Source organism: Camelus dromedarius, chromosome 27, assembly GCF_036321535.1.
Source record: "Camelus dromedarius isolate mCamDro1 chromosome 27, mCamDro1.pat, whole genome shotgun sequence".
NCBI lineage: Eukaryota > Metazoa > Chordata > Mammalia > Artiodactyla > Camelidae > Camelus > Camelus dromedarius.
Window position 1 is genome coordinate 28563444 of NC_087462.1, and position 25017 is coordinate 28588460.

Below are 25017 nucleotides of genomic sequence, written 5' to 3' on the forward strand. Positions count from 1 at the left end.
GTCTGTTTCCTAGTGCTGGTTTGAAGTTCCTGCAGTTTTCACTGTAAAACCGAGTTGGAGCTAGTACCTTCCCATATATATGTATGGGGTGGAGTTGGAAACTTAAAAGAAACTTTGTGTTCCCAAAAAGCTAGTTGAAGGACGTCTTTCACTCACACTTATCTCTCAGAACTGAGCATGTGGAGAGACGTTCGTTCATCTAGCACAAAGGGAACCGGTTGCAGGAGAAACTTTTACTCTGGTTTCTCAGTCTGTTTCCTAGTGCTGGTTTGAAGTTCCTGCAATTTTCACTGTAAAATCGAGTTGGAGCTAGTACCTTCCCATATATATGTATGGAGTGGAGTTTGCCACTGAAAAGAAACTTTGTGTTCCCAACAAGCTAGTTGAAGGACGGCTTTCACACACACTTATCTCACAGAACTGAGCATGTGGAGAGACGTTCGTTCATCTAGCACAAAGGGAACCAGTTGCAGGAGAAACTTTTACACTGTTTTCTCAGTCTGTTTCCTAGTGCCGGTTTGAAGTTCCTGCAGTTTTCACTTAAAACCGAGTTGTAGCTAGTACTTTCCCATATATATGTATGGAGTGGAGTTGGAAACTGTAAAGAAAATTTGTGTTCCCAACAAGCTAGTTGAACGACGGCTTTCACACACACTTATCTCTCAGAACTGAGCATGTGGAGAGACGTTTGTTCATCTAGCACAAAGGGAACCGGTTGCAGAAGAAACTTTTACTCTGGTTTCTCAGTCTGTTTCCTAGTGCCGGTTTGATGTTCCTGCAGTTTTCACTGTAAAACCGAGTTGGAGCTGGTACCTTCCCATATATATGTATGCAGTGGAGTTTGCAACTGAAAAGAATCTTTGTGTTCCCAACAGGCTAGTTGAAGGACGGCTTTCACACACACTTATCTCTCAGAACTGAGCATGTGGAGAGACGTTCGTTCATCTAGAACAAATGGAACGGGTTGCAGGAGAAACTTTTACTCTGATTTCTCAGTCTGTTTCCTAGTCCCGGTTTGAAGTTCCTGCAGTTTTCACTGTAAAACCGAGTTGGAGCTAGTACCTTCCCATATATATGTATGGAGTGGAGTTTGCCACTGAAAAGAAACTTTGTTTTCCCAACAAGCTAGTTGAATGACGGCTTTCACACACACTTATCTCTCAGAACTGAGCATGTGGAGAGACGTTCGTTCATCTAGCACAAAGGGAACCAGTTGCAGGAGAAACTTTTACTCTGTTTTCTCAGTCTGTTTCCTAGTGCCGGTTTGAAGTTCCTGCAGTTTTCACTTAAAACCGAGTTGGAGCTAGTACTTTCCCATATATATGTATGGATTGGAGTTGGAAACTGTAAAGAAAATTTGTGTTCCCAACAAGCTAGTTGAACGACGGCTTTCACACACACTTATCTCTCAGAACTGAGCATGTGGAGAGACGTTTGTTCATCTAGCACAAAGGGAACCGGTTGCAGAAGAAACTTTTACTCTGGTTTCTCAGTCTGTTTCCTAGTGCCGGTTTGATGTTCCTGCAGTTTTCACTGTAAAACCGTGTTGGAGCTGGTACCTTCCCATATATATGTATGCAGTGGAGTTTGCAACTGAAAAGAATCTTTGTTTTCCCAACAAGCTAGTTGAATGACGGCTTTCACACACACTTATCTCTCAGAACTGAGCATGTGGAGAGACGTTCGTTCATCTAGCACAAAGGGAACGGGTTGCAGGAGAAACTTTTACTCTGGTTTCTCAGTCTGTTTCCTAGTGCCGGTTTGAAGTTCCTGCAGTTTTCACTGTAAAACCGAGTTGGAGCTAGTACCTTCCCATATATATGTATGGAGTGGAGTTTGCAACTGAAAAGAAACTTTGTGTTCCCAACAGGCTATTTGAAGGACGGCTTTCACACACAATTATCTCTCAGAACTGAGCATGTGGAGATACGTTTGTTCATCTAGCACAAAGGGAACCGGTTGCAGGAGAAACTTTTACTCTGGTTTCTCAGTCTGTTTCCTAGTGCCGGTTTGAAGTTCCTGCAGTTTTCACTGTAAAACCGAGTTGGAGCTAGTACCTTCCCATATATATGTATGCAGTGGAGTTTAAAACTGAAAAGAATCTTTGTGTTCCCAACAGGCTAGTTGAAGGACGGCTTTCACACACACTTATCTCTCAGAACTGAGCATGTGGAGAGACGTTCGTTCATCTAGCACAAAGGGAACGGGTTGCAGGAGAAACTTTTACTCTGATTTCTCAGTCTGTTTCCTAGTGCCGGTTTGAAGTTCCTGCAGTTTTCCCTGTAAAACTGAGTTGGAGCTAGTACCTTCCCATATATATGTATTGAGTGGAGTTTGCCACTGAAAAGAAACTTTATGTTCCCAACAAGCTAGTTGAATGACGGCTTTCACACACACTTATCTCTCAGAACTGAGCATGTGGAGAGACGTTCGTTCATCTAGCACAAAGGGAACGGGTTGCAGGAGAAACTTTTACTCTGATTTCTCAGTCTGTTTCCTAGTGCCGGTTTGAAGTTCCTGCAGTTTTCACTGTAAAACCGAGTTGCAGCTAGTACCTTCCCATATATATGTATGGAGTGGAGTTTGCCACTGAAAAGAAACTTTGTGTTCCCAACAAGCTAGTTGAATGACGGCTTTCACACACACTTATCTCTCAGAACTGAGCATGTGGAGAGACGTTCGTTCATCTAGCACAAAGGGAACGGGTTGTAGGAGAAACTTTTACTCTGGTTTATCAGTCTGTTTCTAGTGCCGGTTTGAAGTTCCTGCAGTTTTCACTTAAAACCGAGTTGCAGCTAGTACCTTCCCATATATATGTATGGATTGGAGTTTGCCACTGAAAAGAAACTTTGTGTTCCCAACAAGCTAGTTGAACGACGGCTTTCACACACACTTATCTCTCAGAACTGAGCATGTGGAGAGACGTTTGTTCATCTAGCACAAAGGGAACCGGTTGCAGAAGAAACTTTTACTCTGGTTTCTCAGTCTGTTTCCTAGTGCCGGTTTGATGTTCCTGCAGTTTTCACTGTAAAACCGAGTTGGAGCTAGTACCTTCCCATATATATGTATGCAGTGGAGTTTGCAACTGAAAAGAATCTTTGTGTTCCCAACAGGCTAGTTGAAGGACGGCTTTCACACACACTTATCTCTCAGAACTGAGCATGTGGAGAGACGTTCGTTCATCTAGCACAAAGGGAACGGGTTGCAGGAGAAACTTTTACTCTGGTTTCTCAGTCTGTTTCCTAGTGCCGGTTTGAAGTTCCTGCAGTTTTCACTGTAAAACCGAGTTGGAGCTAGTACCTTCCCATATATATGTATGGAGTGGAGTTTGCAACTGAAAAGAAACTTTGTGTTCCCAACAGGCTAGTTGAAGGACGGCTTTCACACACAATTATCTCTCAGAACTGAGCATGTGGAGATACGTTTGTTCATCTAGCACAAAGGGAACCGGTTGCAGGAGAAACTTTTACTCTGGTTTCTCAGTCTGTTTCCTAGTGCCGGTTTGAAGTTCCTGCAGTTTTCACTGTAAAACCGAGTTGGAGCTAGTACCTTCCCATATATATGTATGCAGTGGAGTTTAAAACTGAAAAGAATCTTTGTGTTCCCAACAGGCTAGTTGAAGGACGGCTTTCACACACACTTATCTCTCAGAACTGAGCATGTGGAGAGACGTTCGTTCATCTAGCACAAAGGGAACGGGTTGCAGGAGAAACTTTTACTCTGATTTCTCAGTCTGTTTCCTAGTGCCGGTTTGAAGTTCCTGCAGTTTTCCCTGTAAAACTGAGTTGGAGCTAGTACCTTCCCATATATATGTATTGAGTGGAGTTTGCCACTGAAAAGAAACTTTATGTTCCCAACAAGCTAGTTGAATGACGGCTTTCACACACACTTATCTCTCAGAACTGAGCATGTGGAGAGACGTTCGTTCATCTAGCACAAAGGGAACGGGTTGCAGGAGAAACTTTTACTCTGATTTCTCAGTCTGTTTCCTAGTGCCGGTTTGAAGTTCCTGCAGTTTTCACTGTAAAACCGAGTTGCAGCTAGTACCTTCCCATATATATGTATGGAGTGGAGTTTGCCACTGAAAAGAAACTTTGTGTTCCCAACAAGCTAGTTGAATGACGGCTTTCACACACACTTATCTCTCAGAACTGAGCATGTGGAGAGACGTTCGTTCATCTAGCACAAAGGGAACGGGTTGTAGGAGAAACTTTTACTCTGGTTTATCAGTCTGTTTCTAGTGCCGGTTTGAAGTTCCTGCAGTTTTCACTTAAAACCGAGTTGCAGCTAGTACCTTCCCATATATATGTATGGATTGGAGTTTGCCACTGAAAAGAAACTTTGTGTTCCCAACAAGCTAGTTGAACGACGGCTTTCACACACACTTATCTCTCAGAACTGAGCATGTGGAGAGACGTTTGTTCATCTAGCACAAAGGGAACCGGTTGCAGAAGAAACTTTTACTCTGGTTTCTCAGTCTGTTTCCTAGTGCCGGTTTGATGTTCCTGCAGTTTTCACTGTAAAACCGAGTTGGAGCTAGTACCTTCCCATATATATGTATGCAGTGGAGTTTGCAACTGAAAAGAATCTTTGTGTTCCCAACAGGCTAGTTGAAGGACGGCTTTCACACACACTTATCTCTCAGAACTGAGCATGTGGAGAGACGTTCGTTCATCTAGAACAAAGGGAACGGGTTGCAGGAGAAACTTTTACTCTGATTTCTCAGTCTGTTTCCTAGTGCCGGTTTGAAGTTCCTGCAGTTTTCACTGTAAAACCGAGTTGGAGCTAGTACCTTCCCATATATATGTATGGAGTGGAGTTTGCCACTGAAAAGAAACTTTGTGTTCCCAACAAGCTAGTTGAATGACGGCTTTCACACACACTTATCTCTCAGAACTGAGCATGTGGAGAGACGTTCGTTCATCTAGCACAAAGGGAACGGGTTGCAGGAGAAAATTTTACTCTGGTTTCTCAGTCTGTTTCCTAGTGCCGGTTTGAAGTTCCTGCAGTTTTCACTGTAAAACCGAGTTGGAGCTAGTACCTTCCCATATATATGTATGGAGTGGAGATTGCAACTGAAAAGAAACTTTGTGTTCCCAACAGGCTAGTTGAAGGACGGCTTTCACACACAATTATCTCTCAGAACTGAGCATGTGGAGATACGTTTGTTCATCTAGCACAAAGGGAACCGGTTGCAGGAGAAACTTTTACTCTGGATTCTCAGTCTGTTTCCTAGTGCCGGTTTGAGGTTCCTGCATTTTTCACTGTAAAACCGAGTTGGAGCTAGTACCTTCCCATATATATGTATGCAGTGGAGTTTAAAACTGAAAAGAATCTTTGTGTTCCCAACAGGCTAGTTGAAGGACGGCTTTCACACACACTTATCTCTCAGAACTGAGCATGTGGAGAGACGTTCGTTCATCTAGCACAAAGGGAACGGGTTGCAGGAGAAACTTTTACTCTGGTTTCTCAGTCTGTTTCCTAGTGCCGGTTTGAAGTTCCTGCAGTTTTCACTGTAAAACCGAGTTGGAGCTAGTACCTTCCCATATATATGTATGGAGTGGAGTTTGCAACTGAAAAGAAACTTTGTGTTCCTAACAACCTAGTTGAAGGACGGCTTTCACACACAATTATCTCTCAGAACTGAGCATGTGGAGAGACGTTCGTTCATCTAGCACAAAGGGAACGGGTTGTAGGAGAAAATTTTACTCTGGTTTATCAGTCTGTTTCTAGTGCCGGTTTGAAGTTCCTGCAGTTTTCACTTAAAACCGAGTTGCAGCTAGTACCTTCCCATATATATGTATGGATTGGAGTTTGCCACTGAAAAGAAACTTTTTGTTCCCAACAAGCTAGTTGAAGGACGGCTTTCACACACACTTATCTCTCAGAACTGAGCATGTGGAGAGACGTTCGTTCATCTAGCACAAAGGGAACGTGTTGCAGGAGAAACTTTTACTCTGGTTTCTCAGTCTGTTTCCTAGTGCCGGTTTGAAGTTCCTGCAGTTTTCACTGTAAAACCGAGTTGGAGCTAGTACCTTCCCATATATATGTATGGAGTGGAGTTTGCCACTGAAAAGAAACTTTGTGTTCCCAAAAAGCTAGTTGAAGGACGGCTTTCACACACACTTATCTCTCAGAACTGAGCATGTGGAGAGACTTTCGTTCATCTAGCACAAAGGGAACGTGTTGCAGGAGAAACTTTTACTCTGGTTTCTCAGTCTGTTTCCTAGTGCCGGTTTGAAGTTCCTGCAGTTTTCACTGTAAAACCGAGTTGGAGCTAGTACCTTCCCATATATATGTATGGAGTGGAGTTTGCCACTGAAAAGAAACTTTGTGTTCCCAACAAGCTAGTTGAACGAAGGCTTTCACACACACTTATCTCACAGAACTGAGCATGTGGAGAGACGTTCGTTCTTCTAGCACAAAGGGAACCGGTTGCAGGAGAAACTTTTACTCTGGTTTCTCAGTCTGTTTCCTAGTGCCGGTTTGAAGTTCCTGCAGTTTTCACTTAAAACCGAGTTGGAGCTAGTACTTTCCCATATATATGTATGGAGTGGAGTTGGAAACTGTAAAGAAAATTTGTGTTCCCAACAAGCTAGTTGAACGACGGCTTTCACACACACTTATCTCTCAGAACTGAGCATGTGGAGAGACGTTTGTTCATCTAACACAAAGGGAACCGGTTGCAGAAGAAACTTTTACTCTGGTTTCTCAGTCTGTTTCCTAGTGCCGGTTTGATGTTCCTGCAGTTTTCACTGTAAAACCGAGTTGGAGCTAGTACCTTCCCATATATATGTATGCAGTGGAGTTTGCAACTGAAAAGAATCTTTGTGTTCCCAACAGGCTAGTTGAAGGACGGCTTTCACACACACTTATCTCTCAGAACTGAGCATGTGGAGAGACGTTCGTTCATCTAGCACAAAGGGAACGGGTTGCAGGAGAAACTTTTACTCTGATTTCTCAGTCTGTTTCCTAGTGCCGGTTTGAAGTTCCTGCAGTTTTCCCTGTAAAACCGAGTTGGAGCTAGTACCTTCCCATATATATGTATGGAGTGGAGTTTGCCACTGAAAAGAAACTTTGTGTTCCCAACAAGCTAGTTGAATGACGGCTTTCACACACACTTATCTCTCAGAACTGAGCATGTGGAGAGACGTTCGTTCATCTAGCACAAAGGGAACGGGTTGCAGGAGAAACTTTTACTCTGGTTTCTCAGTCTGTTTCCTAGTGCCGGTTTGAAGTTCCTGCAGTTTTCACTGTAAAACCGAGTTGGAGCTAGTACCTTCCCATATATATGTATGGAGTGGAGTTTGCAACTGAAAAGAAACTTTGTGTTCCTAACAACCTAGTTGAAGGACGGCTTTCACACACAATTATCTCTCAGAACTGAGCATGTGGAGAGACGTTCGTTCATCTAGCACAAAGGGAACGGGTTGTAGGAGAAAATTTTACTCTGGTTTATCAGTCTGTTTCTAGTGCCGGTTTGAAGTTCCTGCAGTTTTCACTTAAAACCGAGTTGCAGCTAGTACCTTCCCATATATATGTATGGATTGGAGTTTGCCACTGAAAAGAAACTTTTTGTTCCCAACAAGCTAGTTGAAGGACGGCTTTCACACACACTTATCTCTCAGAACTGAGCATGTGGAGAGACGTTCGTTCATCTAGCACAAAGGGAACGTGTTGCAGGAGAAACTTTTACTCTGGTTTCTCAGTCTGTTTCCTAGTGCCGGTTTGAAGTTCCTGCAGTTTTCACTGTAAAACCGAGTTGGAGCTAGTACCTTCCCATATATATGTATGGAGTGGAGTTTGCCACTGAAAAGAAACTTTGTGTTCCCAACAAGCTAGTTGAACGACGGCTTTCACACACACTTATCTCACAGAACTGAGCATGTGGAGAGACGTTCGTTCTTCTAGCACAAAGGGAACCGGTTGCAGGAGAAACTTTTACTCTGGTTTCTCAGTCTGTTTCCTAGTGCCGGTTTGAAGTTCCTGCAGTTTTCACTTAAAACCGAGTTGGAGCTAGTACTTTCCCATATATATGTATGGAGTGGAGTTGGAAACTGTAAAGAAAATTTGTGTTCCCAACAAGCTAGTTGAACGACGGCTTTCACACACACTTATCTCTCAGAACTGAGCATGTGGAGAGACGTTTGTTCATCTAACACAAAGGGAACCGGTTGCAGAAGAAACTTTTACTCTGGTTTCTCAGTCTGTTTCCTAGTGCCGGTTTGATGTTCCTGCAGTTTTCACTGTAAAACCGAGTTGGAGCTAGTACCTTCCCATATATATGTATGCAGTGGAGTTTGCAACTGAAAAGAATCTTTGTGTTCCCAACAGGCTAGTTGAAGGACGGCTTTCACACACACTTATCTCTCAGAACTGAGCATGTGGAGAGACGTTCGTTCATCTAGAACAAAGGGAACGGGTTGCAGGAGAAACTTTTACTCTGATTTCTCAGTCTGTTTCCTAGTGTCGGTTTGAAGTTCCTGCAGTTTTCACTGTAAAACCGAGTTGGAGCTAGTACCTTCCCATATATATGTATGGCGTGGAGTTTGCCACTGAAAAGAAACTTTGTGTTCCCAACAAGCTAGTTGAATGACGGCTTTCACACACACTTATCTCTCAGAACTGAGCATGTGGAGAGACGTTCGTTCATCTAGCACAAAGGGAACGGGTTGCAGGAGAAAATTTTACTCTGATTTCTCAGTCTGTTTCCTAGTGCCGGTTTGAAGTTCCTGCAGTTTTCCCTGTAAAACCGAGTTGGAGCTAGTACCTTCCCATATATATGTATGGAGTGGAGTTTGCCACTGAAAAGAAACTTTGTGTTCCCAACAAGCTAGTTGAATGACGGCTTTCACACACACTTATCTCTCAGAACTGAGCATGTGGAGAGACGTTCGTTCATCTAGCACAAAGGGAACGGGTTGCAGGAGAAACTTTTACTCTGGTTTCTCAGTCTGTTTCCTAGTGCCGGTTTGAAGTTCCTGCAGTTTTCACTGTAAAACCGAGTTGGAGCTAGTACCTTCCCATATATATGTATGGAGTGGAGTTTGCAACTGAAAAGAAACTTTGTGTTCCTAACAACCTAGTTGAAGGACGGCTTTCACACACAATTATCTCTCAGAACTGAGCATGTGGAGAGACGTTCGTTCATCTAGCACAAAGGGAACGGGTTGTAGGAGAAAATTTTACTCTGGTTTATCAGTCTGTTTCTAGTGCCGGTTTGAAGTTCCTGCAGTTTTCACTTAAAACCGAGTTGCAGCTAGTACCTTCCCATATATATGTATGGATTGGAGTTTGCCACTGAAAAGAAACTTTTTGTTCCCAACAAGCTAGTTGAAGGACGGCTTTCACACACACTTATCTCTCAGAACTGAGCATGTGGAGAGACGTTCGTTCATCTAGCACAAAGGGAACGTGTTGCAGGAGAAACTTTTACTCTGGTTTCTCAGTCTGTTTCCTAGTGCCGGTTTGAAGTTCCTGCAGTTTTCACTGTAAAACCGAGTTGGAGCTAGTACCTTCCCATATATATGTATGGAGTGGAGTTTGCCACTGAAAAGAATCTTTGTGTTCCCAACAGGCTAGTTGAAGGACGGCTTTCACACACACTTATCTCTCAGAACTGAGCATGTGGAGAGACGTTCGTTCATCTAGCACAAAGGGAACGGGTTGCAGGAGAAACTTTTACTCTGATTTCTCAGTCTGTTTCCTAGTGCCGGTTTGAAGTTCCTGCAGTTTTCCCTGTAAAACCGAGTTGGAGCTAGTACCTTCCCATATATATGTATGGAGTGGAGTTTGCCACTGAAAAGAAACTTTGTGTTCCCAACAAGCTAGTTGAATGACGGCTTTCACACACACTTATCTCTCAGAACTGAGCATGTGGAGAGACGTTCGTTCATCTAGCACAAAGGGAACGGGTTGCAGGAGAAACTTTTACTCTGGTTTCTCAGTCTGTTTCCTAGTGCCGGTTTGAAGTTCCTGCAGTTTTCACTGTAAAACCGAGTTGGAGCTAGTACCTTCCCATATATATGTATGGAGTGGAGTTTGCAACTGAAAAGAAACTTTGTGTTCCTAACAACCTAGTTGAAGGACGGCTTTCACACACAATTATCTCTCAGAACTGAGCATGTGGAGAGACGTTCGTTCATCTAGCACAAAGGGAACGGGTTGTAGGAGAAAATTTTACTCTGGTTTATCAGTCTGTTTCTAGTGCCGGTTTGAAGTTCCTGCAGTTTTCACTTAAAACCGAGTTGCAGCTAGTACCTTCCCATATATATGTATGGATTGGAGTTTGCCACTGAAAAGAAACTTTTTGTTCCCAACAAGCTAGTTGAAGGACGGCTTTCACACACACTTATCTCTCAGAACTGAGCATGTGGAGAGACGTTCGTTCATCTAGCACAAAGGGAACGTGTTGCAGGAGAAACTTTTACTCTGGTTTCTCAGTCTGTTTCCTAGTGCCGGTTTGAAGTTCCTGCAGTTTTCACTGTAAAACCGAGTTGGAGCTAGTACCTTCCCATATATATGTATGGAGTGGAGTTTGCCACTGAAAAGAAACTTTGTGTTCCCAAAAAGCTAGTTGAAGGACGGCTTTCACACACACTTATCTCTCAGAACTGAGCATGTGGAGAGACTTTCGTTCATCTAGCACAAAGGGAACGTGTTGCAGGAGAAACTTTTACTCTGGTTTCTCAGTCTGTTTCCTAGTGCCGGTTTGAAGTTCCTGCAGTTTTCACTGTAAAACCGAGTTGGAGCTAGTACCTTCCCATATATATGTATGGAGTGGAGTTTGCCACTGAAAAGAAACTTTGTGTTCCCAACAAGCTAGTTGAACGACGGCTTTCACACACACTTATCTCACAGAACTGAGCATGTGGAGAGACGTTCGTTCTTCTAGCACAAAGGGAACCGGTTGCAGGAGAAACTTTTACTCTGGTTTCTCAGTCTGTTTCCTAGTGCCGGTTTGAAGTTCCTGCAGTTTTCACTTAAAACCGAGTTGGAGCTAGTACTTTCCCATATATATGTATGGAGTGGAGTTGGAAACTGTAAAGAAAATTTGTGTTCCCAACAAGCTAGTTGAACGACGGCTTTCACACACACTTATCTCTCAGAACTGAGCATGTGGAGAGACGTTTGTTCATCTAACACAAAGGGAACCGGTTGCAGAAGAAACTTTTACTCTGGTTTCTCAGTCTGTTTCCTAGTGCCGGTTTGATGTTCCTGCAGTTTTCACTGTAAAACCGAGTTGGAGCTAGTACCTTCCCATATATATGTATGCAGTGGAGTTTGCAACTGAAAAGAATCTTTGTGTTCCCAACAGGCTAGTTGAAGGACGGCTTTCACACACACTTATCTCTCAGAACTGAGCATGTGGAGAGACGTTCGTTCATCTAGAACAAAGGGAACGGGTTGCAGGAGAAACTTTTACTCTGATTTCTCAGTCTGTTTCCTAGTGTCGGTTTGAAGTTCCTGCAGTTTTCACTGTAAAACCGAGTTGGAGCTAGTACCTTCCCATATATATGTATGGCGTGGAGTTTGCCACTGAAAAGAAACTTTGTGTTCCCAACAAGCTAGTTGAATGACGGCTTTCACACACACTTATCTCTCAGAACTGAGCATGTGGAGAGACGTTCGTTCATCTAGCACAAAGGGAACGGGTTGCAGGAGAAAATTTTACTCTGGTTTCTCAGTCTGTTTCCTAGTGCCGGTTTGAAGTTCCTGCAGTTTTCACTGTAAAACCGAGTTGGAGCTAGAACCTTCCCATATATATGTATGGAGTGGAGTTTGCCACTGAAAAGAAACTTTGTGTTCCCAACAAGCTAGTTGAATGACGGCTTTCACACACACTTATCTCTCAGAACTGAGCATGTGGAGAGACGTTCGTTCATCTAGCACAAAGGGAACGGGTTGCAGGAGAAAATTTTACTCTGGTTTCTCAGTCTGTTTCCTAGTGCCGGTTTGAAGTTCCTGCAGTTTTCACTGTAAAACCGAGTTGGAGCTAGTACCTTCCCATATATATGTATGGAGTGGAGTTTGCCACTGAAAAGAAACTTTGTGTTCCCAACAAGCTAGTTGAATGACGGCTTTCACACACACTTATCTCTCAGAACTGAGCATGTGGAGAGACATTCGTTCATCTAGCACTAAGGGAACGGGTTGCAGGAGAAAATTTTACTCTGGTTTCTCAGTCTGTTTCCTAGTGCCGGTTTGAAATTCCTGCAGTTTTCACTGTAAAACCGAGTTGGAGCTAGTACTTTCCCATATATATGTATGGAGTGGAGTTTGCCACTGAAAAGAAACTTTGTGTTCCCAACAAGCTAGTTGAATGACGGCTTTCACACACACTTATCTCTCAGAACTGAGCATGTGGAGAGACGTTCGTTCATCTAGCACAAAGGGAACGGGTTACAGGAGAAAATTTTACTCTGGTATCTCAGTCTGTTTCCTAGTGCCGGTTTGAAGTTCCTGCAGTTTTCACTGTAAAACCGATTTGGAGCTAGTACCTTCCCATATATATGTATGGAGTGGAGTTTGCAACTGAAAAGAAACTTTGTGTTCCCAACAAGCTAGTTGAAGGACGGCTTTCACACACAATTATCTCTCAGAACTGAGTATGTGGAGAGACATTCGTTCATCTAGCACAAAGGGAACGGGTTGTAGGAGAAACTTTTACTCTGGTTTATCAGTCTGTTTCTAGTGCCGGTTTGAAGTTCCTGCAGTTTTCACTTAAAACCGAGTTGCATCTAGTACCTTCCCATATATATGTATGGAGTGGAGTTTGCCACTGAAAAGAAACTTTGTGTTCCCAACAAGCTAGTTGAAGGACGGCTTTCCCACACACTTATCTCTCAGAACTGAGCAAGTGGAGAGACGTTCGTTCATCTAGCACAAAGGGAACGGGTTGCAGGAGAATCTTTTACTCTGGTTTCTCAGTCTGTTTCCTAGTGCCGGTTTGAAGTTCCTGCAGTTTTCACTGTAAAACCGAGTTGGAGCTAGTACCTTCCCATATATATGTATGGAGTGGAGTTTGCCACTGAAAAGAAACTTTGTGTTCCCAACAAGCTAGTTGAATGACGGCTTTCACACACACTTATCTCTCAGAACTGAGCATGTGGAGAGACATTCGTTCATCTAGCACTAAGGGAACGGGTTGCAGGAGAAAATTTTACTCTGGTTTCTCAGTCTGTTTCCTAGTGCCGGTTTGAAATTCCTGCAGTTTTCACTGTAAAACCGAGTTGGAGCTAGTACTTTCCCATATATATGTATGGAGTGGAGTTTGCCACTGAAAAGAAACTTTGTGTTCCCAACAAGCTAGTTGAATGACGGCTTTCACACACACTTATCTCTCAGAACTGAGCATGTGGAGAGACGTTCGTTCATCTAGCACAAAGGGAACGGGTTACAGGAGAAAATTTTACTCTGGTATCTCAGTCTGTTTCCTAGTGCCGGTTTGAAGTTCCTGCAGTTTTCACTGTAAAACCGATTTGGAGCTAGTACCTTCCCATATATATGTATGGAGTGGAGTTTGCAACTGAAAAGAAACTTTGTGTTCCCAACAAGCTAGTTGAAGGACGGCTTTCACACACAATTATCTCTCAGAACTGAATATGTGGAGAGACGTTCGTTCATCTAGCACAAAGGGAACGGGTTGTAGGAGAAACTTTTACTCTGGTTTATCAGTCTGTTTCTAGTGCCGGTTTGAAGTTCCTGCAGTTTTCACTTAAAACCGAGTTGCATCTAGTACCTTCCCATATATATGTATGGAGTGGAGTTTGCCACTGAAAAGAAACTTTGTGTTCCCAACAAGCTAGTTGAAGGACGGCTTTCCCACACACTTATCTCTCAGAACTGAGCAAGTGGAGAGACGTTCGTTCATCTAGCACAAAGGGAACGGGTTGCAGGAGAATCTTTTACTCTGGTTTCTCAGTCTGTTTCCTAGTGCCGGTTTGAAGTTCCTGCAGTTTTCACTGTAAAACCGAGTTGGAGCTAGTACCTTCCCATATATATGTATGGAGTGGAGTTGGAAACTGAAAAGAATCTTTGTGTTCCCAAAAAGCTAGTTGAAGGACGGCTTTCACACACACTTATCTCTCAGAACTGAGCATGTGGAGAGACGTTCGTTCATCTAGCACAAAGGGAACCGGTTGCAGGAGAAACTTTTACTCTGGTTTCTCAGTCTGTTTCCTAGTGCCGGTTTGAAGTTCCTGCAGTTTTCACTGTAAAAACGAGTTGGAGCTAGTACCTTCCCATATATATGTATGGAGTGGAGTTTGCCACTGAAAAGAAACTTTGTGTTCCCAACAAGCTAGTTGAAGGACGGCTTTCACACACACTTATCTCACAGAACTGAGCATGTGGAGAGATGTTCGTTCATCTAGCACAAAGGGAACCAGTTGCAGGAGAAACTTTTACTCTGGTTTCTCAGTCTGTTTCCTAGTGCCGGTTTGAAGTTCCTGCAGTTTTCACTGTAAAACCGAGTTGGAGCTAGTACCTTCCCATATATATGTATGGAGTGGAGTTGGAAACTGTAAAGAAAATTTGTGTTCCCAACAAGCTAGTTGAACGACGGCTTTCACACACACTTATCTCTCAGAACTGAGCATGTGGAGAGACGTTTGTTCATCTAGCACAAAGGGAACCGGTTGCAGAAGAAATTTTACTCTGGTTTCTCAGTCTGTTTCCTAGTGCCGGTTTGATGTTCCTGCAGTTTTCACTGTAAAACCGAGTTGGAGCTAGTACCTTCCCATATATATGTATGCAGTGGAGTTTGCAACTAAAAAGAATCATTGTGTTCCCAACAGGCTAGTTGAAGTACGGCTTTCACACACACTTATCTCTCAGAACTGAGCATGTGGAGAGACGTTCGTTCATCTAGAACAAAGGGAACGGGTTGCAGGAGAAACTTTTACTCTGATTTCTCAGTCTGTTTCCTAGTGCCGGTTTGAAGTTCCTGCAGTTTTCACTGTAAAACCGAGTTGGAGCTAGTACCTTCCCATATATATGTATGGAGTGGAGTTTGCCACTGAAAAGAAACTTTGTGTTCCCAACAAGCTAGTTGAATGACGGCTTTCACACACACTTAACTCTCAGAACTGAGCATGTGGAGAGACGTTCGTTCATCTAGGACAAAGGGAACGGGTTGCAGGAGAAAATTTTACTCTGGTTTCTCAGTCTGTTTCCTAGTGCCGGTTTGAAGTTCCTGCAGTTTTCACTGTAAAACCGAGTTGGAGCTAGTACCTTCCCATATATATGTATGGAGTGGAGTTTGCAACTGAAAAGAAACTTTGTGTTCCCAACAGGCTAATTGAAGGACGGCTTTCACACACAGTTATCTCTCAGAACTGAGCATGTGGAGAGACGTTCGTACATGTAGCACAAAGGGAACGGGTTGCAGAAGAAACTGTTACTCTGGTTTATCATTCTGTTTCCTAGTGCCGGTTTGAAGTTCCTGCAGTTTTCACTTAAATCCGAGTTGCATCTAGTACCTTCCCATATATATGTATGGAGTGGAGTTTGCCACTGAAAAGAAACTTTGTGTTCCCAACAAGCTAGTTGAAGGACGGCTTTCACACACAATTATCTCTCAGAACTGAGCATGTGGAGAGACGTTCGTTCATCTAGCACAAAGGGAACCGGTTGCAGGAGAAACTTTTACTCTGGTTTCTCAGTCTGTTTCCTAGTGCCGGTTTGAAGTTCCTGCAGTTTTCACTGTAAAACCGAGTTGGAGCTAGTACCTTCCCATATATATGTATGGAGTGGAGTTTGCCACTGAAAAGAAACTTTGTGTTCCCAACAAGCTAGTTGAAGGACGGCTTTCACACACACTTATCTCACAGAACTGAGCATGTGGAGAGACGTTCGTTCATCTAGCACAAAGGGAACCAGTTGCAGGAGAAACTTTTACTCTGGTTTCTCAGTCTGTTTCCTAGTGCCGGTTTGAAGTTCCTGCAGTTTTCACTTAAAACCGAGTTGGAGCTAGTACCTTCCCATATATATGTATGGAGTGGAGTTGGAAAATGTAAAGAAAATTTGTGTTCCCAACAAGCTAGTTGAACGACGGCTTTCACACACACTTATCTCTCAGAACTGAGCATGTGGAGAGACGTTTGTTCATCTAGCACAAAGGGAACCGGTTGCAGGAGAAACTTTTACTCTGGTTTCTCAGTCTGTTTCCTAGTGCCGGTTTAAAGTTCCTGCAGTTTTCACTGTAAAACCGAGTTGGAGCTAGTACCTTCCCATATATATGTATGCAGTGGAGTTTGCAACTGAAAAGAATCTTTGTGTTCCCAACAGGCTAGTTGAAGGACGGCTTTCACACACACTTATCTCTCAGAACTGAGCATGTGGAGAGACGTTCGTTCATCTAGCACAAAGGGAACGGGTTGCAGGAGAAACTTTTACTCTGATTTCTCAGTCTGTTTCCTAGTGCCGGTTTGAAGTTCCTGCAGTTTTCACTGTAAAACCGATTTGGAGCTAGTACCTTCCCATATATATGTATGGAGTGGAGTTTGCCACTGAAAAGAAACTTTGTGTTCCCAACAAGCTAGTTGAAGGACGGCTTTCACACACAGTTATCACTCAGAACTGAGCATGTGGAGAGACGTTCGTTCATCTAGCACAAAGGGAACGGGTTGCAGGAGAAAATTTTACTCTGGTATCTCAGTCTGTTTCCTAGTGCCGGTTTGAAGTTCCTGCAGTTTTCACTGTAAAACCGAGTTGGAGCTAGTACCTTCCCATATATATGAATGGAGTGGAGTTTGCAACTGAAAAGAAACTTTGTGTTCCCAACAAGCTAGTTGAAGTACGGCTTTCACACACAATTATCTCTCAGAACTGAGCATGTGGAGAGACGTTCGTTCATCTAGCACAAAGGGACCGGGTTGTAGGAGAAACTTTTACTCTGGTTTATCAGTCTGTTTCTAGTGCCGGTTTGAAGTTCCTGCAGTTTTCACTTAAAACCGATTTGCAGCTATTACCTTCCCATATATATGTATGGAGTGGAGTTTGCCACTGAAAAGAAACTTTGTGTTCCCAACAAGCTAGTTGAAGGACGGCTTTCACACACACTTATCTCTCAGAACTGAGCATGTGGAGAGACGTTCGTTCATCTAGCACAAAGGGAACCAGTTGCAGGAGAAACTTTTACTCTGTTTCTCAGTCTGTTTCCTAGTGCCGGTTTGAAGTTCCTGTAGTTTTCACTTAAAACCGAGTTGGAGCTAGTACCTTCCCATATATATGTATGGAGTGGAGTTGGAAACTGTAAAGAAAATTTGTGTTCCCAACAAGCTAGTTGAACGACGGCTTTCACACACACTTATCTCTCAGAACTGAGCATGTGGAGAGACGTTTGTTCATCTAGCACAAAGGGAACCGGTTGCAGAAGAAATTTTACTCTGGTTTCTCAGTCTGTTTCCTAGTGCCGGTTTGATGTTTCTGCAGTTTTCACTGTAAAACCGAGTTGGAGCTAGTACCTTCCCATATATATGTATGCAGTGGAGTTTGCAACTAAAAAGAATCATTGTGTTCCCAACAGGCTAGTTGAAGGACGGCTTTCACACACACTTATCTCTCAGAACTGAGCACGTGGAGAGACGTTCGTTCATCTAGAACAAAGGGAACGGGTTGCAGGAGAAACTTTTACTCTGATTTCTCAGTCTGTTTCCTAGTGCCGGTTTGAAGTTCCTGCAGTTTTCACTGTAAAACCGAGTTGGAGCTAGTACCTTCCCATATATATGTATGGAGTGGGGTTTGCCACTGAAAAGAAACTTTGTGTTCCCAACAAGTTAGTTGAATGACGGCTTTCACACACACTTAACTCTCAGAAATGAGCATGTGGAGAGACGTTCGTTCATCTAGCACAAAGGGAACGGGTTGCAGGAGAAAATTTTACTCTGGTTTCTCAGTCTGTTTCCTAGTGCCGGTTTGAAGTTCCTGCATTTTTCACTGTAAAACCGAGTTGGAGCTAGTACTTTCCCATATATATGTATGGAGTGGAGTTTGCAACTGAAAAGAAACTTTGTGTTCCCAACAGGCTAGTTGAAGGACGGCTTTCACACACAGTTATCTCTCAGAACTGAGCATGTGGAGAGACGTTCGTTCATCTAGCACAAAGGGAACGGGTTGCAGGAGAAACTGTTACTCTGGTTTATCATTCTGTTTCCTAGTGCCGGTTTGAAGTTCCTGCAGTTTTCACTTAAATCCGAGTTGCATCTAGTACCTTCCCATATATATGTATGGAGTGGAGTTTGCCACTGAAAAGAAACTTTGTGTTCCCAACAAGCTAGTTGAAGGACGGCTTTCACACACAATTATCTCTCAGAACTGAGCATGTGGAGAGACGTTCGTTCATCTAGCACAAAGGGAACGGGTTGCAGGAGAAACTTTTACTCTGGTTTCTCAGTCTGTTTCCTAGTGCCGGTTTGAAGTTCCTGCAGTTTTCACTGTAAAACCGAGTTGGAGCTAGTACCTTCCCATATATATGTATGGAGTGGATTTTGCCACTGAAAAGAAACTTTGTGTTCCCAACAAACTAGTTGAAGGACGGCTTTCACACACACTTATCTCTCAGAACTGAGCATGTGGATAGACGTTCGTTCATCTAGCACAAAGGGAACGGGTTGCAGGAGAATCTTTTACTCTGGATTCTCAGTCTGTTTCCTAGTGCCGGTTTGAAGTTCCTGCAGTTTTCACTGTAAAACCGAGTTGGAGCTAGTACCTCCACATATATTTGTAACGAATGGGGTTTGCCACTGAAAAGAAACTTTGTGTTCCCAACAAGATAGTTGAAGGACGGCTTTCACACACACTTATCTCTCAGAACTGAGCATGTGGAGAGACGTTCGTTCATCTAGCACAAAGGGAACCGGTTGCAGGAGAAACTTTTACTCTGGTTTCTCAGTCTGTTTCCTAGTGCCGGTTTCAAGTTCCTGCAGTTTTCACTGTAAAACCGAGTTGGAGCTAGTACCTTCCCATATATATGTATGGAGTGGAGTTTGCCACTGAAAAGAAACTTTGTGTTCCCAACAAGCTAGTTGAAGGACGGCTTTCACACACACTTATCTCACAGAACTGAGCATGTGGAGAGACGTTCGTTCATCTAGCACAAAGGGAACCAGTTGCAGGAGAAACTTTTACTCTGGTTTCTCAGTCTGTTTCCTAGTGCCGGTTTGAAGTTCCTGCAGTTTTCACTTAAAACCGATTTGGAGCTAGTACCTTCCCATATATATGTATGGAGTGGAGTTGGAAAATGTAAAGAAAATTTGTGTTCCCAAAAAGCAAGTTGAACGACGGCTTTCACACACACTTATCACTCAGAACTGAGCATGTGGAGAGACGTTTGTTCATCTAGCACAAAGGGAACCGTTTGCAGGAGAAACTTTTACTCTTGTTTCTCAGTCTGTTTCCTAGTGCCGGTTTGAAGTTCCTGCAGTTTTCACTGTAAAACCGAGTTGGAGCTAGTACCTTCCCATATATATGTATGCAGTGGACTTTGCAACTGAAAAGAATCTTTGTGTTCCCAACAGGATAGTTGAAGCACGGCTTTCACACACACTTATCTCTCAGAACTGAGCATGTGGAGAGACGTTCGTTCATCTAGCACAAAGGGAACGGTTTGCAGGAGAAACTTTTACTCTGATTTCTCAGTCTGTTTCCTAGTGCCGGTTTGAAGTTCCTGCAGTTTTCACTGTAAAACCGATTTGGACCTAGTACCTTCCCATATATATGTATGGAGTGGAGTTTGCCACTGAAAAGAAACTTTGTGTTCCCAACAAGCTAGTTGAAGGACGGCTTTCACACACAGTTATCTCCAGAATTGAGCATGTGGAGAGACGTTCGTTCATCTAGCACAAAGGGAACGGGTTGCAGGAGAAAATTTTACTCTGTTATCTCAGTCTGTTTCCTAGTGCCGGTTTGAAGTTCCTGCAGTTTTCACTGTAAAACCGAGTTGGAGCTAGTACCTTCCCATATATATGTATGGAGTGGAGTTTGCAACTGAAAAGAAACTTTGTGTTCCCAACAAGCTAGTTGAAGGACGGCTTTCACACACAATTATCTCTCAGAACTGAGCATGTGGAGAGACGTTCGTTCATCTAGCACAAAGGGACCGGGTTGTACGAGAAACTTTTACTCTGGTTTATCAGTCTGTTTCTAGTGCCGGTTTGAAGTTCCTGCAGTTTTCACTTAAAACCGATTTGCAGCTAGTACCTTCCCATATATATGTATGGAGTGGAGTTTGCCACTGAAAAGAAACTTTGTGTTCCCAACAAGCTAGTTGAAGGACGGCTTTCACACACACTTATCTCTCAGAACTGAGCATGTGGAGAGACGTTCGTTCATCTAGCACAAAGGGAACGGGTTGCAGGAGAAACTTTTACTCTGGTTTCTCAGTCTGTTTCCTAGTGCCGGTTGAAGTTCCTGCAGTTTTCACTGTAAAACCGAGTTTGAGCTAGTACCTTCCCATATATATGTATGGAGTGGAGTTGGAAACTGAAAAGAAACTTTGTGTTCCCAAAAAGCTAGTTGAAGGACGGCTTTCACACAAACTTATCTCTCAGAACTGAGCATGTGGAGAGACGTTCGTTCATCTAGCACAAAGGGAACCGGTTGCAGGAGAAACTTTTACTCTGGTTTCTCAGTCTGTTTCCTAGTGCCGGTTTGAATTTCCTGCAGTTTTCACTGTAAAACCGAGTTGGAGCTAGTACCTTCCCATATATATGTATGGAGTGGAGTTTGCCACTGAAAAGAAACTTTGTGTTCCCAACAAGCTAGTTGAAGGACGGCTTTCACACACACTTATCTCACAGAACTGAGCATGTGGAGAGACGTTCGTTCATCTAGCACAAAGGGAACCAGTTGCAGGAGAAACTTTTACTCTGGTTTCTCAGTCTGTTTCCTAGTGCCGGTTTGAAGTTCCTGCAGTTTTCACTTAAAACCGAGTTGGAGCTAGTACCTTCCCATATATATGTATGGAGTGGAGTTGGAAACTGTAAAGAAAATTTGTGTTCCCAACAAGCTAGTTGAACGACGGCTTTCACACACACTTATCTCTCAGAACTGAGCATGTGGAGAGACGTTTGTTCATCTAGCACAAAGGGAACCGGTTGCAGAAGAAACTTTTACTCTGGTTTCTCAGTCTGTTTCCTAGTGCCGGTTTGATGTTCCTGCAGTTTTCACTGTAAAACCGAGTTTGAGCTAGTACCTTCCCATATATATGTATGGAGTGGAGTTGGAAACTGAAAAGAAACTTTGTGTTCCCAAAAAGCTGTTGAAGGACGGCTTTCACACACACTTATCTCTCAGAACTGAGCATGTGGAGAGACGTTCGTTCATCTAGCACAAAGGGAACCGGTTGCAGGAGAAACTTTTACTCTGGTTTCTCAGTCTCTTTCCTAGTGCCGGTTTGAAGTTCCTGCAATTTTCACTGTAAAACCGAGTTGGAGCTAGTACCTTCCCATATATATGTATGGAGTGGAGTTTGCCACTGAAAAGAAACTTTGTGTTCCCAACAAGCTAGTTGAAGGACGGCTTTCACACACACTTATCTCACAGAACTGAGCATGTGGAGAGACGTTCGTTCATCTAGCACAGAGGGAACCAGTTGCAGGAGAAACTTTTACTCTGGTTTCTCAGTCTGTTTCCTAGTGCCGGTTTGAAGTTCCTGCAGTTTTCTCTTAAAACCGAGTTGGAGCTAGTACCTTCCCATATATATGTATGGAGTGGAGTTGGAAACTGTAAAGAAAATTTGTGTTCCCAACAAGCTAGTTGAACGACGGCTTTCACACACACTTATCTCTCAGAACTGAGCATGTGGAGAGACGTTTGTTCATCTAGCACAAAGGGAACCGGTTGCAGAAGAAACTTTTACTCTGGATTCTCAGTCTGTTTCCTAGTGCCGGTTTGATGTTCCTGCAGTTTTCACTGTAAAACCGAGTTGGAGCTAGTACCTTCCCATATATATGTATGCAGTGGAGTTTGAAACTGAAAAGAATCTTTGTGTTCCCAACAGGCTAGTTGAAGGACGGCTTTCACACACACTTATCTCTCAGAACTGAGCATGTGGAGAGACGTTCGTTCATCTAGAACAAAGGGAACGGGTTGCAGGAGAAACTTTTACTCTGATTTCTCAGTCTGTTTCCTAGTGCCGGTTTGAAGTTCCTGCAGTTTTCACTTAAAACCGAGTTGGAGCTAGTACCTTCCCATATATATGTATGGAGTGGAGTTGGAAACTGTAAAGAAAATTTGTGTTCCCAACAAGCTAGTTGAACGACGGCTTTCACACACACTTATCTCTCAGAACTGAGCATGTGGAGAGACGTTTGTTCATCTAGCACAAAGGGAACGGGTTGCAGGAGAAAATTTTACTCTGGTTTCTCAGTCTGTTTCCTAGTGCCGGTTTGAAGTTCCTGCAGTTTTCACTGTAAAACCGAGTTGGAGCTAGTACCTTCCCATATATATGTATGGGGTGGAGTTTGCAACTGAAAAGAAACTTTGCGTTCCCAACAGGCTAGTTGAAGGACGGCTTTCACACACAATTATCTCTCAGAACTGAGCATGTGGAGAGACGTTCGTTCATCTAGCACAAAGGGAACGGGTTGCAGAAGAAACTTTTACTCTGGTTTAACAGTCTGTTTCCTAGTGCCGGTTTGAAGTTCCTGCAGTTTTCACTTAAAACCGAGTTGCAGCTAGTACCTTCCCATATATATGTATGGAGTGGAGTTTGCCACTGAAAAGAACCTTTGTGTTCCCAACAAGCTAGTTGAAGGACGGCTTTCACACACACTTATCTCTCAGAACTGAGCATGTGGAGAGACGTTCGTTCATTTAGCACAAAGGGAACGGGTTGCAGGAGAAACTTTTACTCTGGTTTCTCAGTCTGTTTCCTAGTGCCGGTTTGAAGTTCCTGCAGTTTTCACTGTAAAACCGAGTTGGAGCTAGTACCTTCCCATATATATGTATGGAGTGGAGTTTGCCACTGAAAAGAAACTTTGTGTTCCCAAAAAACTAGTTGAAGGACGGCTTTCACACACACTTATCTCTCAGAACTGAGCATGTGGATAGACGTTCGTTCATCTAGCACAAAGGGAACGGGTTGCAGGAGAATCTTTTACTCTGGATTCTCAGTCTGTTTCCTAGTGCCGGTTTGAAGTTCCTGCAGTTTTCACTGTAAAACCGAGTTGGAGCTAGTACCTCCACATATATTTGTAAAGAGTGGGGTTTGCCACTGAAAAGAAACTTTGTGTTCCCAACAAGCTAGTTGAAGGACGGCTTTCACACACACTTATCTCTCAGAACTGAGCATGTGGAGAGACGTTCGTTCATCTAGCACAAAGGGAACCGGTTGCAGGAGAAACTTTTACTCTGGTTTCTCAGTCTGTTTCCTAGTGCCGGTTTGAAGTTCCTGCAGTTTTCACTGTAAAACCGAGTTGGAGCTAGTACCTTCCCATATATATGTATGGAGTGGAGTTTGCCACTGAAAAGAAACTTTGTGTTCCCAACAAGCTAGTTGAAGGACGGCTTTCACACACACTTATCTCACAGAACTGAGCATGTGGAGAGACGTTCGTTCATCTAGCACAAAGGGAACCAGTTGCAGGAGAAACTTTTACTCTGGTTTTTCAGTCTGTTTCCTAGTGCCGGTTTGAAGTTCCTGCAGTTTTCACTGTAAAACCGAGTTGGAGCTAGTACCTTCCCATATATATGTATGGAGTGGAGTTGGAAACTGTAAAGAAAATTTGTGTTCCCAACAAGCTAGTTGAACGACGGCTTTCACACACACTTATCTCTCAGAACTGAGCATGTGGAGAGACGTTTGTTCATCTAGCACAAAGGGAACCGGTTGCAGAAGAAACTTTTACTCTGGTTTCTCAGTCTGTTTCCTAGTGCCGGTTTGATGTTCCTGCAGTTTTCACTGTAAAACCGAGTTGGAGCTAGTACCTTCCCATATATATGTATGGAGTGGAGTTGGAAACTGAAAAGAAACTTTGTGTTCCCAAAAAGCTGTTGAAGGACGGCTTTCACACACACTTATCTCTCAGAACTGAGCATGTGGAGAGACGTTCGTTCATCTAGCACAAAGGGAACCGGTTGCAGGAGAAACTTTTACTCTGGTTTCTCAGTCTCTTTCCTAGTGCCGGTTTGAAGTTCCTGCAGTTTTCACTGTAAAACCGAGTTGGAGCTAGTACCTTCCCATATATATGTATGGAGTGGAGTTTGCCACTGAAAAGAAACTTTGTGTTCCCAACAAGCTAGTTGAAGGACGGCTTTCACACACACTTATCTCACAGAACTGAGCATGTGGAGAGACGTTCGTTCATCTAGCACAAAGGGAACCAGTTGCAGGAGAATCTTTTACTCTGGTTTCTCAGTCTGTTTCCTAGTGCCGGTTTGAAGTTCCTGCAGTTTTCTCTTAAAACCGAGTTGGAGCTAGTACCTTCCCATATATATGTATGGAGTGGAGTTGGAAACTGTAAAGAAAATTTGTGTTCCCAACAAGCTAGTTGAACGACGGCTTTCACACACACTTATCTCTCAGAACTGAGCATGTGGAGAGACGTTTGTTCATCTAGCACAAAGGGAACCGGTTGCAGAAGAAACTTTTACTCTGGATTCTCAGTCTGTTTCCTAGTGCCGGTTTGATGTTCCTGCAGTTTTCACTGTAAAACCGAGTTGGAGCTAGTACCTTCCCATATATATGTATGCAGTGGAGTTTGCAACTGAAAAGAATCTTTGTGTTCCCAACAGGCTAGTTGAAGGACGGCTTTCACACACACTTATCTCTCAGAACTGAGCTTTTGGAGAGACGTTCGTTCATCTAGCACAAAGGGAACGGGTTGCAGGAGAAACTTTTACTCTGATTTCTCAGTCTGTTTCCTAGTGCCGGTTTGAAGTTCCTGCAGTTTTCACTTAAAACCGAGTTGGAGCTAGTACCTTCCCATATATATGTATGGAGTGGAGTTGGAAACTGTAAAGAAAATTTGTGTTCCCAACAAGCTAGTTGAACGACGGCTTTCACACACACTT